This window comes from Hyperoodon ampullatus (genome assembly GCF_949752795.1).
Source record: "Hyperoodon ampullatus genome assembly, chromosome: 7".
NCBI lineage: Eukaryota > Metazoa > Chordata > Mammalia > Artiodactyla > Ziphiidae > Hyperoodon > Hyperoodon ampullatus.
Window position 1 is genome coordinate 116,991,732 of NC_136920.1, and position 12,554 is coordinate 117,004,285.

The window sequence follows — 12,554 nt, forward strand, 5'->3', positions numbered from 1 at the left end:
ACCCATTTTGCTGCTACTGGTCTTATGACATTGACTTCGTGGCTGAGGGATATTCCATCGTACGTAAGTACCATAATTTTTTGAACCATTTTTATATTTCCTGGGATATTTAAGGTGTACCCAAGTTGAGGTCCTTGTAAGCAGTGCAGCCCTAAATTTTTGGGTGGCTCTGCCTTATTTATTTTCAGTTTTCCCGAGGTATATTCCCTAGACTGGAAGTGCCCTTGGCTCTGTAGCTCTGTTCTTTACTTGTTTTAGTGAACACAATGCACTCCTCCAGCGAGGCAGTTGGCAATTTACATCCCGCCCAACAGCATAACAAGGCTGCCTCTTCTCCGGGGCCTGTCTTCCCTTTCTGGTTTTTACACATTTTGTGGATGTCCCTTTTGACCGGTGGGAAGTGATACTTCTTTGTAGTGCAGATTTGCATTGCCCGCTTGCTTGCTTGGGCAAAAAGGGCGTATGCGTTTTCTCCTGAATATATTCAGGAGAAAACACATACGCCCTTTTTGCCAAGTGCATCATTGTCGAAGTTGTGCCCCTCTTCCTGTGCTTTAAAGGTGATTCCAACGTACCTCTTGAAATCTGTTTCCTGCGATTCTGCCTCGCTTTCAAGTCCGCCTCGTTGCCTTCCCTCAACAGATTTTTGGACGATAGTTGTCCTTTATTACTCGGCCAGTTTGTGAATTGCTGTGCCCCTGAGCTCCAATTTTCAACTCGTTTTTTGTTAGCTGACCGCAAGTCCGAAATTTTGGTTCAGGACCTATGCTGGTTCCCGGTGGGGGGCTTAGACTTTGGTTAATTCTTCTTCCTGCCGGGAAATTACAGTGATATGTGCTCGTTCAAATGCCTAACAGCTACTCTCTCATTGGTTCTCCCTCTTCCCTTTCATCCTCTGCCAAATTGGCAACCTGTGTGAACCAGGAGGTTAAAGGGGCTGTCTCTCCAAGTTGGGAGGATGATAGTAAAGCAGGTGTAAAGTCAAACCGGAGCACCAGGAGACGGACTATTCGTTGAGTTTTAGAAAACTTTCGTATTCACAGTGTGTCCGTTCTCTAGGTTTCCCGTACATGTTATAGCTGTAGTAATATTCCCTTCAACCTGGAGAGTTGGGACCCATGGAATGGGTGCCATGCATTATTGCTTTAAAGGGTCTGCATTTGCTCACCCAATCTCACCAATCCTCTCAGTGCTAAGTGTCCAACCTTATGCCACATCCAGCTGTCGTTGTAGATATGGTCATTCCAGGTTTCATCAGAGACCCTGAAGGAATTGTAAAGAATTTCCCAGTTTTTTGTTTTGTTTTTGAAATTCCTTTTTATAGGTGGTTTGAGCTGATTCTCGCTGCCGTGTTTATGCCAGTCTAGACACACTTGATTCCCTTACGGAGACATATCAATACATAGGTTTTAAGATTCTTACTAGTCAGATATATTCCTCTGTGGGAAATATGGGGTTTTGAGTCCCTTTCACTGAGGAAGGTGTAGGTCTTGGCTATTCCATAGTTGGTTTTTGGAACGGTACCTGTGCTTATATCAAACTCTGGTTTTATGCATCACCCCACCTCTCCTTCCCCCTTAAGCAGGCATAAGAGTGTTTTCTAAATGTGAGACACTGTTCTCTTTCCTAACTCAGTTCAAGTGTAGCCATGTTTACAGGATCTTCATAAGTGATATCTTATGATAAGTTTCTTTTTCTGTGTGACTTATTTCACTTAGAATCATCGTACCTGAATCCACCCATTTTGCTGCTACTGGTCTTATGACATTGACTTCATGGCTGAGGGATATTCCATCGTACGTAAGTACCACAATTTTTTGAACCATTTTTATATTTCCTGGGATATTTAAGGTGTACCCAAGTTGAGGTCCTTGTAAGCAGTGCAGCCCTAAATTTTGGGGTGGCTGTGTCTTATTGATTTTCAGTTTTCCCAAGGTATATTCCCTAGACTGGAAGTGCCCTTTGCTCTGTAGCTCTGTTGTTTACTTGTTTTAGGAAACACAATGCACTCCTCCAGAGAGGCAGTTGGCAATTTACATGCCGCCCATCAGCATAACAAGGCTGCCTTTTCTCCAGGGCTTGTCTTGCCTTTCTGGTTTTTACATATTTTGTGGATGTCCCTTTTGACCGGTGGGAAGTGATACTTCTTTGTAGTGCAGATTTGTATTGCCCGCTTGCTTGCTTGGCCAAAAAGGGCGTATGCGTTTTCTCCTGAATATATTCAGGAGAAAACGCATACGCCCTTTTTGGGCAAGTGCATCATTGTCGAAGTTGTGCCCCTCTTCCTGTGCTTTAAAGGCGATTCCAACGTACCTCTTGAAATCTGTTTCCTGCTATTCTGCCTCGCTTTCAAGTCCGCCTCGTTGCCTTCCCTCAACAGATTTTTGGACGATAGTTTTCCTTTATTACTCGGCCAGTTTGTGAATTGCTGTGCCCCTGAGCTCCATTTTTCAACTCGTTTTTGGTGAGCTGACCGCAAGTCCGAAATTTTGGTTCAAGACCTATGCTGGTTCGCGGTGGGGGGCTGAGACTTTGGTTAATTCCTCTTCCTGCCGGGAAATTACAGAGATATGTGCCCTTCGAAATGCCTAATAGCTACTCTCTCATTGGTTCTCCCTCTTCCCTTTCATCCTCTGCCAAATTGGCAACCTGTGCGAACCAGGAGGTTAAAGGGGCTGTCTCTCCAAGTTGGGAGGTTGATAGTAAAGCAGATGGAAAGTCAAACCGGAGCACCAGGAGAGGGACTATTAATTGAGTTTTAGAAACCTTTCGTATTCACAGTGTGTCCGTTCTCTAGGTTTCCCGTACATGTTATAGCTGTAGTAATATTCCCTTCAACCTGGAGAGTTGGTACCCATGGAATGGGTGCCAGGCATTTGTGCTTTAAAGGGTCTGCATTTGCTCACCCAATCTCACAAATCGTCTCAGTCCCAAGTGTCCTTCCTTATGCCACATCCAGCTGTCGTTGTAGAAAAGGTCATTCCAGGTTTCATCAGAGACCCTGAAGGAATTGTAAAGAATTTCCCAGTTTTTTTGTTTTGTTTTTGAAATTCCTTTTTATACTGGGTTTGAGCTGATTCTCGCTGCCATGTTTATGCCAGTCTAGACACACTTGATTCCCTTACGGAGACATATCAATACATAGGTTTTAAGATTCTTACTAGTCAGATATATTCCTCTGCGGGAAATATGGGGTTTTGAGTCCCTTTCACTGAGGAAGGTGTAGGTCTTGTCTATTCCATAGTTGGTTTTTGGAACGGTACCTGTGCTTATATCAAACTGTGGTTTTATGCATCACCCCACCTCTCTTTTCCCTTAAGCAGGCATAAGAGTGTTTTCTAAATGTGAGACACTGTTCTCTTTCCTAACTCAGTTCAAGTGTAGCCATGTTTACAGGATCTTCATAAGTGATATCTTATGATAAGTTTCTTTTTCTGTGTGACTTATTTCACTTAGAATCATCGTACCTGAATCCACCCATTTTGCTGCTACTGGTCTTATGACATTGATTTCATGGCTGAGGGATATTCCATCGTACGTAAGTACCACTATTTTTTGAAGCATTTTTATATTTCCTGGGATATTTAAGGTGTACCCAAGTTGAGGTCCTTGTAAGCAGTGAAGCCTTTAATTTTGGGGTGGCTCTGTCTTATTGATTTTCAGATTTCCCAAGGTATATTCCCTAGACTGGAAGTGCCCTTGGCTCTGTAGCTCTGTTCTTTAATTGTTTTAGGGAACACAATGCACTCCTACAGAGAGGCAGATGGCAATTTACATGCCGCCCACCAGCATAACAAGGCTCCCTGTTCTCCAGGGCCTGTCTTGCCTTTCTGGTTTTTACACATCTTGTGGATGTCCCTTTCGACCGGTGGGAAGTGATACTGCTTTGTAGTGCAGATTTGCATTGCCCGCTTGCTTGATTGGCCAAAAAGGGCGTATGCGTTTTCTCCTGAATATATTCAGGAGAAAACGCATACACCATTTTTGGCCAAGTGCATCATTGTCGAAGTTGTGCCCCTCTTCCAGTGCTTTAAAGGTGATTCCAACTTACCTCTTGAAATCTGTTTCCTGCTATTCTGCCTCGCTTTCAAGTCCGCCTCGTTGCCTTCCCTCAACAGATTTTTGGACGATAGTTGTCCTTTATTACTCAGCCAGTTTGTGAATTGCTGTGCCCCTGAGCTCCATTTTTCAACTCGTTTTTGGTGAGCTGACCGCAAGTCCAAAATTTTGGTTCAGGACCTATACTGGTTCCCGGTGGGTGGCTGAGACTTTGGTTAATTCTTCTTCCTGCCGGGAAATTACAGTGATATGTGCCCATCCAAATGCCTAACAGCTACTCTCTCATTGGTTCTCCCTCTTCCCTTTCATCCTCTGCCCAATTGGCAACCTGTGCGAACCAGGAGGTTAAAGGGGCTGTCTCTCCAAGTTTGGAGGTTGATAGTAAAGCAGATGTAAAGTCAAAGTGGAGCACCAGGAGAGGGACTATTCATTGAGTTTTAGAAACCTTTGGTATTCACAGTGTGTCCGTTCTCTAGGTTTCCCGTACATGTTATAGCTGTAGTAATATTCCCTTCAACCTGTAGAGTTGGGACCCATGGAATGGGTGCCAGGCATTTGTGCTTTAAAGGGTCTGCATTTGCTCACCCAATCTCACCAATCCTCTCAGTCCCAAGTGTCCCTCCTTATGCCACATCCAGCTGTCGTTGTAGATAGGGTCATTCCAGGTTTCATCAGAGACCCTGAAGGAATTGTAAAGAATTTCCCAGTTTTTTTGTTTTGTTTTTGAAATTCCTTTTTATAGTGGGTTTGAGCTGATTCTCGCTGCCATGTTTATGCCAGTCTAGACACACTTGATTCCCTTACGGAGACATATCAATACATAGGTTTTAAGATTCTTACTAGTCAGATATATTCCTCTGCGGGAAATATGGTGTTTTGAGTCCCTTTCACTGAGGAAGGTGTAGGTCTTGTCTATTCCATAGTTGGTTTTTGGAACGGTACCTGTGCTTATATCAAACTCTGGTTTTATGCATCACCCCACCTCTCCTTCCCCCTTAAGCAGGCATAAGAGTGTTTCCTAAATGTGAGACACTGTTCTCTTTCCTAACTCAGTTCAAGTGTAGCCATGTGTACAGGATCTTCATAAGTGATATCTTATGATAAGTTTCTTTTTCTGTGTGACTTATTTCACTTAGAATCATCGTACCTGAATCCACCCATTTTGCTGCTACTGGTCTTATGACATTGATTTCATTGCTGAGGGATATTCCATCGTACGTAAGTACCACAATTTTTTGCACCATTTTTATATTTCCTGGGATATTTAAGGTGTACCTAAGTTGAGGTCCTTGTAAGCAGTGCAGCCCTAAATTTTGGGGTGGCTCTGTCTTATTGATTTTCAGATTTCCCAAGGTATATTCCCTAGAATGGAAGTGCCCTTGGCTCTGTAGCTCTGTTCTTTACTTGTTTTAGGGAACACAATGCACTCCTCCAGAGAGGCAGTTGGCAATTTACATCCCGCCCATCAGCATAACAAGGCTCCCTGTTCTCCAGGGCCTGTCTTGCCTTTCTGGTTTTTACACATTTTGTGGATGTCCCTTTTGACCGGTGGGAAGTGATACTTCTTTGTAGTGCAGATTTGCATTGCCCGCTTGCTTGCTTGGCCAAAAAGGGCGTATGCGTTTTCTCCTGAATATATTCAGGACAAAACGCATACGCCCTTTTTGGCCAAGTGCATCATTGTCGAAGTTGTGTCCTTCTTCCTGTGCTTTAAAGGCGATTCCAACGTACCTCTTGAAATCTGTTTCCTGCTATTCTGCCTCACTTTAAAGTCCGCCTCGTTGCCTTCCCTCAACAGATTTTTGGACGATAGTTGTCCTTTATTACTCGGCCAGTTTGTGAATTGCTGTGCCCCTGAGCTCCATTTTTCAACTCGTTTTTGGTGAGCTGACCGCAAGTCCAAAATTTTGGTTCAGGACCTATACTGGTTCCCGGTGGGTGGCTGAGACTTTGGTTAATTCTTCTTCCTGCCGGGAAATTACAGTGATATGTGCCCGTCCAAATGCCTAACAGCTACTCTCTCATTGGTTCTCCCTCTTCCCTTTCATCCTCTGCCAAATTGGCAACCTGTGCGAACCAGGAGGTTAAAGGGGCTGTCTCTCCAAGTTGGGAGTTTGATAGTAAAGCAGATGTAAAGTCAAAGTGGAGCACCAGGAGAGGGACTATTCGTTGAGTTTTAGAAACCTTTCGTATTCACAGTGTGTCCGTTCTCTAGGTTTCCCGTACATGTTATAGCTGTAGTAATATTCCCTTCAACCTGGAGAGTTGGGACCCAAGGAATGGGTGCCAGGCATTTTTGCTTTAAAGGGTCTTCATTTGTTCACCCAATCTCACCAATCCTCTCAGTCCCAAGTGTCCCTCCTTATGCCACATCCAGCTGTCGTTGTAGATAGGGTCATTCCAGGTTTCATCATAGACCCTGAAGGAATTGTAAAGAATTTCCCAGTTTTTTTGTTTTGTTTTTGAAATTCCTTTTTATAGTGGGTTTGAGCTGATTCTCGCTGCCATGTTTATGCCAGTCTAGACACACTTGATTCCCTTACGGAGACATATCAATACATAGGTTTTAAGATTCTTACTAGTCAGATATATTCCTCTGCGGGAAATATGGGGTTTTGAGTTCCTTTCACTGAGGAAGGTGTAGGTCTTGTCTATTCCATAGTTGGTTTTTGGAACGGTACCTGTGCTTATATCAAACTGTGGGTTTATGCACCACCCCACCTCTCCTTCCCCCTTAAGCAGGCATAACAGTGTTTTCTAAATGTGAGACACTGTTCTCTTTCCTAACTCAGTTCAAGTGTAGCCATGTTTACAGGATCTTCTTAAGTGATATCTTATGATAAGTTTCTTTTTCTGTGTGACTTATTTCACTTAGAATCATCGTACCTGAATCCACCCATTTTGCTGCTACTGGTCTTATGACATTGATTTCATGGCTGAAGGATATTCCATCGTACGTAAGTACCACAATTTTTTGAACCATTTTTATATTTCCTGGGATATTTAAGGTGTACCCAAGTTGAGGTACTTGTATGCAGTGCAGCCTTAATTTTTGGGGTGGCTGTGTCTTATTGATTTTCAGTTTTTCCAAGGTATATTCCCTAGACTGGAAGTGCCCTTGGCTCTGTAGCTCTGTTCTTTACTTGTTTTAGGGAACACAATGCACTCCTCCAGAGAGGCAGTTGGCAATTTACATCCCGCCCATCAGCATAACAAGGCTCCCTGTTCTCCAGGGCTTGTCTTGAGTTTCTTGTTCTTACACATTTTGTGGATGTCCCTTTTGACCGGTGGGAAGTGATACTTCTTTGTAGTGCAGATTTGCATTGCCCGCTTGCTTGCTTGGCCAAAAAGGGCGTATGCGTTTTCTCCTGAATTCAGGAGAAAACGCATACGCCCTTTTTGGCCAAGTGCATCATTGTCGAAGTTGTGCCCCTCTTCCTGTGCTTTAAAGGTAATTCCAACGTACCTCTTGAAATCTGTTTCCTGCTATTCTGCCTCGCTTTCAAGTCCGCCTCGTTGCCTTCCCTCAACAGATTTTTGGACGATAGTTTTCCTTTATTACTCGCCCAGTTTGTGAATTGCTGTGCCCCTGAGCTCCATTTTTCAACTCGTTTTTGCTGAGCTGACCGCAAGTCCGAAATTTTGGTTCAGGATCTATGCTGGTTCCCGGTGGGGGGCTGAGACTTTGGTTAATTCCTCTTCCTGCCGGGAAATTACAGTGATATGTGCCCGTCCAAATGCCTAATAGCTACTCTCTCATTGGTTCTCCCTCTTCCCTTTCATCCTCTGCCAAATTGGCAACCTGTGCGAACCAGGAGGTTAAAGGGGCTGTCTCTCCAAGTTGGGAGGTTGATAGTAAAGCAGATGGAAAGTCAAACCGGAGCACCAGGAGAGGGACTATTAGTTGAGTTTTAGAAACCTTTCGTATTCACAGTGTGTCCGTTCTCTAGGTTTCCCGTACATGTTATAGCTGTAGTAATATTCCCTTCAACCTGGAGAGTAGGTACCCATGGAATGGGTGCCAGGCATTTGTGCTTTAAAGGGTCTGCATTTGCTCACCCAATCTCACAAACCGTCTCAGTCCCAAGTGTCCTTCCTTATGCCACATCCAGCTGTCGTTGTAGAAAAGGTCATTACAGGTTTCATCAGAGACCCTGAAGGAATTGTAAAGAATTTCCCAGTTTTTTTGTTTTGTTTTTGAAATTCCTTTTTATAGGTGGTTTGAGCTGATTCTCGCTGCCATGTTTATGCCAGTCTAGACACACTTGATTCCCTTACGGAGACATATCAATACATAGGTTTTAAGATTCTTACTAGTCAGATATATTCCTCTGCGGAAAATATGGGGTTTTGAGTCCCTTTCAGTGAGGAAGGTGTAGGTTTGTCTATTCCATAGTTGGTTTTTGGAATGGTACCTGTGCTTATATCAAACTCTGGTTTTATGCATCACCCAACCTCTCCTTCCCCCTTAAGCAGGCATAAGAGTGTTTTCTAAATGTGAGACACTGTTCTCTTTCCTAACTCAGTTCAAGTGTAGCCTTGTTTACAGGATCTTCATAAGTGATATCTTATGATAAGATTCTTTTTCTGTGTGACTTATTTCACTTAGAATCATCGTACCTGAATTCACCCATTTTGCTGCTACTAGTCTTATGACATTGATTTCATGGCTGAGGGATATTCCATCGTACGTATGTACCACAATTTTTTGAACCATTTTTATATTTCCTGGGATATTTAAGGTGTACCCAAGTTGAGGTCCTTGTAAGCAGTGCAGCCCTAAATTTTGGGGTGGCTCTGTATTATTGATTTTCAGTTTTCCCAAGGTATATTCCCTAGACTGGAAGTGCCCTTGGCTCTGTAGCTCTGTTCTTTACTTGTTTTAGGAAACACAATGCCTCCTCCAGAGAGGCAGTTGGCAATTTACATGCCGCCCATCAGCATAACAAGGTTGCCTGTTCTCCAGGGCCTGTCTTGCCTTTCTGGTTTTTACACATTTTGTGGATGTCCCTTTTGACCGGTGGGAAGTGATACTTCTTTGTAGTGCAGATTTGCATTGCCCGATTGCTTGCTTGGCCAAAAAGGGCGTATGCGTTTTCTCCTGAATATATTCAGGAGAAAACGCATACACCGTTTTTGGGCAAGTGCATCATTGTCGAAGTTGTGCCCCTCTTCCTGTGCTTTAAAGGCGATTCCAACGTACCTCTTGAAATCTGTTTTCTGCTATTCTGCCTCGCTTTCAAGTCCGCCTCGTTGCCTTCCCTCAACAGATTTTTGGACGATAGTTTTCCGTTATTACTCGGCCAGTTTGTGAATTGCTGTGCCCCTGAGCTCCATTTTTCAACTCGTTTTTTGTGAGCTGACCGCAAGTCCGAAATTTTGGTTCAGGACCTATGCTGGTTCCCGGTGGGGGGCTGAGACTTTGGTTAATTCCTCTTCCTGCCGGGAAATTACAGTGATATGTGCCCGTCCAAATGCCTAATAGCTACTCTCTCATTGGTTCTCCCTCTTCCCTTTCATCCTCTGCCAAATTGGCAACCTGTGCGAACCAGGAGGTTAAAGGGGCTGTCTCTCCAAGTTGGGAGGTTGATAGCAAAGCAGATGGAAAGTCAAACCGGAGCACCAGGAGAGGGACTATTAGTTGAGTTTTAGAAACCTTTCGTATTCACAGTGTGTCCGCTCTCTAGGTTTCCCGTACATGTTATAGCTGTAGTAATATTCCCTTCAACCTGGAGAGTTGGTACCCATGGAATGGGTGCCAGGTATTTGTGCTTTAAAGGGTCTGCATTTGCTCACCCAATCTCACAAATCGTCTCAGTCCCAAGTGTCCTTCCTTATGCCACATCCAGCTGTCGTTGTAGAAAAGGTCATTCCAGGTTTCATCAGAGACCCTGAAGGAATTGTAAAGAATTTCCCAGTTTTTTTGTTTTGTTTTTGAAATTCCTTTTTATATTGTGTTTGAGCTGATTCTCGCTGCCATGTTTATGCCAGTCTAGACACACTTGATTCCCTTACGGAGACATATCAATACATAGGTTTTAAGATTCTTACTAGTCAGATATATTCCTCTGCGGGAAATATGGGGTTTTGAGTTCCTTTCACTGAGGAAGGTGTAGGTCTTGTCTATTCCATAGTTGGTTTTTGGAACGGTACCTGTGCTTATATCAAACTCTGGTTTTATGCATCACCCCACCCCTCCTTCCCCCTTAAGCAGGCATAAGAGTTTTTTCTAAATGTGAGACACTATTCTCTTTCCTATCTCAGTTCAAGTGTAGCCATGTTTACAGGATCTTCATAAGTGATATCTTATGCTAAGTTTCTTTTTCTGTGTGACTTATTTCACTTAGAATCATCGTACCTGAATCCACCCATTTTGCTGCTACTCGTCTTATGACATTGACTTCATGGCTGAGGGATATTCCATCGTACGTAAGTACCACAATTTTTTGAACCATTTTTATATTTCCTGGGATATTTAAGGTGTACCCAAGTTGAGGTCCTTGTAAGCAGTGCAGCCCTAAATTTTTGGGTGGCTCTGCCTTATTTATTTTCAGTTTTCCCGAGGTATATTCCCTAGACTGGAAGTGCCCTTGGCTCTGTAGCTCTGTTGTTTACTTGTTTTAGTGAACACAATGCACTCCTCCAGCGAGGCAGTTGGCAATTTACATCCCGCCCAACAGCATAACAAGGCTCCCTCTTCTCCGGGGCCTGTCTTCCCTTTCTGGTTTTTACACATTTTGTGGATGTCCCTTTTGACCGGTGGGAAGTGATACTTCTTTGTAGTGCAGATTTGCATTGCCCGCTTGCTTGCTTGGGCAAAAAGGGCGTATGCGTTTTCTCCTGAATATATTCAGGAGAAAACACATACGCCCTTTTTGGCCAAGTGCATCATTGTCGAAGTTGTGCCCCTCTTCCTGTGCTTTAAAGGTGATTCCAACGTACCTCTTGAAATCTGTTTCCTGCGATTCTGCCTCGCTTTCAAGTCCGCCTGGTTGCCTTCCCTCAACAGATTTTTGGACGATAGTTGTCCTTTATTACTCGGCCAGTTTGTGAATTGCTGTGCCCCTGAGCTCCAATTTTCAACTCGTTTTTTGTGAGCTGACCCCAAGTCCGAAATTTTGGTTCAGGACCTATGCTGGTTCCCGGTGGGGGGCTTAGACTTTGGTTAATTCTTCTTCCTGCCGGGAAATTACAGTGATATGTGCTCGTTCAAATGCCTAACAGCTACTCTCTCATTGGTTCTCCCTCTTCCCTTTCATCCTCTGCCAAATTGGCAACCTGTGTGAACCAGGAGGTTAAAGGGGCTGTCTCTCCAAGTTGGGAGGATGATAGTAAAGCAGGTGTAAAGTCAAACCGGAGCACCAGGAGACGGACTATTCGTTGAGTTTTAGAAAACTTTCGTATTCACAGTGTGTCCGTTCTCTAGGTTTCCCGTACATGTTATAGCTGTAGTAATATTCCCTTCAACCTGGAGAGTTGGGACCCATGGAATGGGTGCCATGCATTATTGCTTTAAAGGGTCTGCATTTGCTCACCCAATCTCACCAATCCTCTCAGTGCTAAGTGTCCAACCTTATGCCACATCCAGCTGTCGTTGTAGATATGGTCATTCCAGGTTTCATCAGAGACCCTGAAGGAATTGTAAAGAATTTCCCAGTTTTTTGTTTTGTTTGTGAAATTCCTTTTTATAGGTGGTTTGAGCTGATTCTCGCTGCCGTGTTTATGCCAGTCTAGACACACTTGATTCCCTTACGGAGACATATCAATACATAGGTTTTAAGATTCTTACTAGTCAGATATATTCCTCTGCGGGAAATATGGGGTTTTGAGTCCCTTTCACTGAGGAAGGTGTAGGTCTTGGCTATTCCATAGTTGGTTTTTGGAACGGTACCTGTGCTTATATCAAACTCTGGTTTTATGCATCACCCCACCTCTCCTTCCCCCTTAAGCAGGCATAAGAGTGTTTTCTAAATGTGAGACACTGTTCTCTTTCCTAACTCAGTTCAAGTGTAGCCATGTTTACAGGATCTTCATAAGTGATATCTTATGATAAGTTTCTTTTTCTGTGTGACTTATTTCACTTAGAATCATCGTACCTGAATCCACCCATTTTGCTGCTACTGGTCTTATGACATTGACTTCATGGCTGAGGGATATTCCATCGTACGTATGTACCACAATTTTTTGAACCATTTTTATATTTCCTGGGATATTTAAGGTGTACCCAAGTTGAGGTCCTTGTAAGCAGTGCAGCCCTAAATTTTGGGGTGGCTCTGTCTTATTGATTTTCAGTTTTCCCAAGGTATATTCCCTAGACTGGAAGTGCCCTTTGCTCTGTAGCTCTGTTGTTTACTTGTTTTAGGAAACACAATGCACTCCTCCAGAGAGGCAGTTGGCAATTTACATGCCGCCCATCAGCATAACAAGGCTGCCTTTTCTCCAGGGCTTGTCTTGCCTTTCTGGTTTTTACATATTTTGTGGATGTCCCTTTTGAC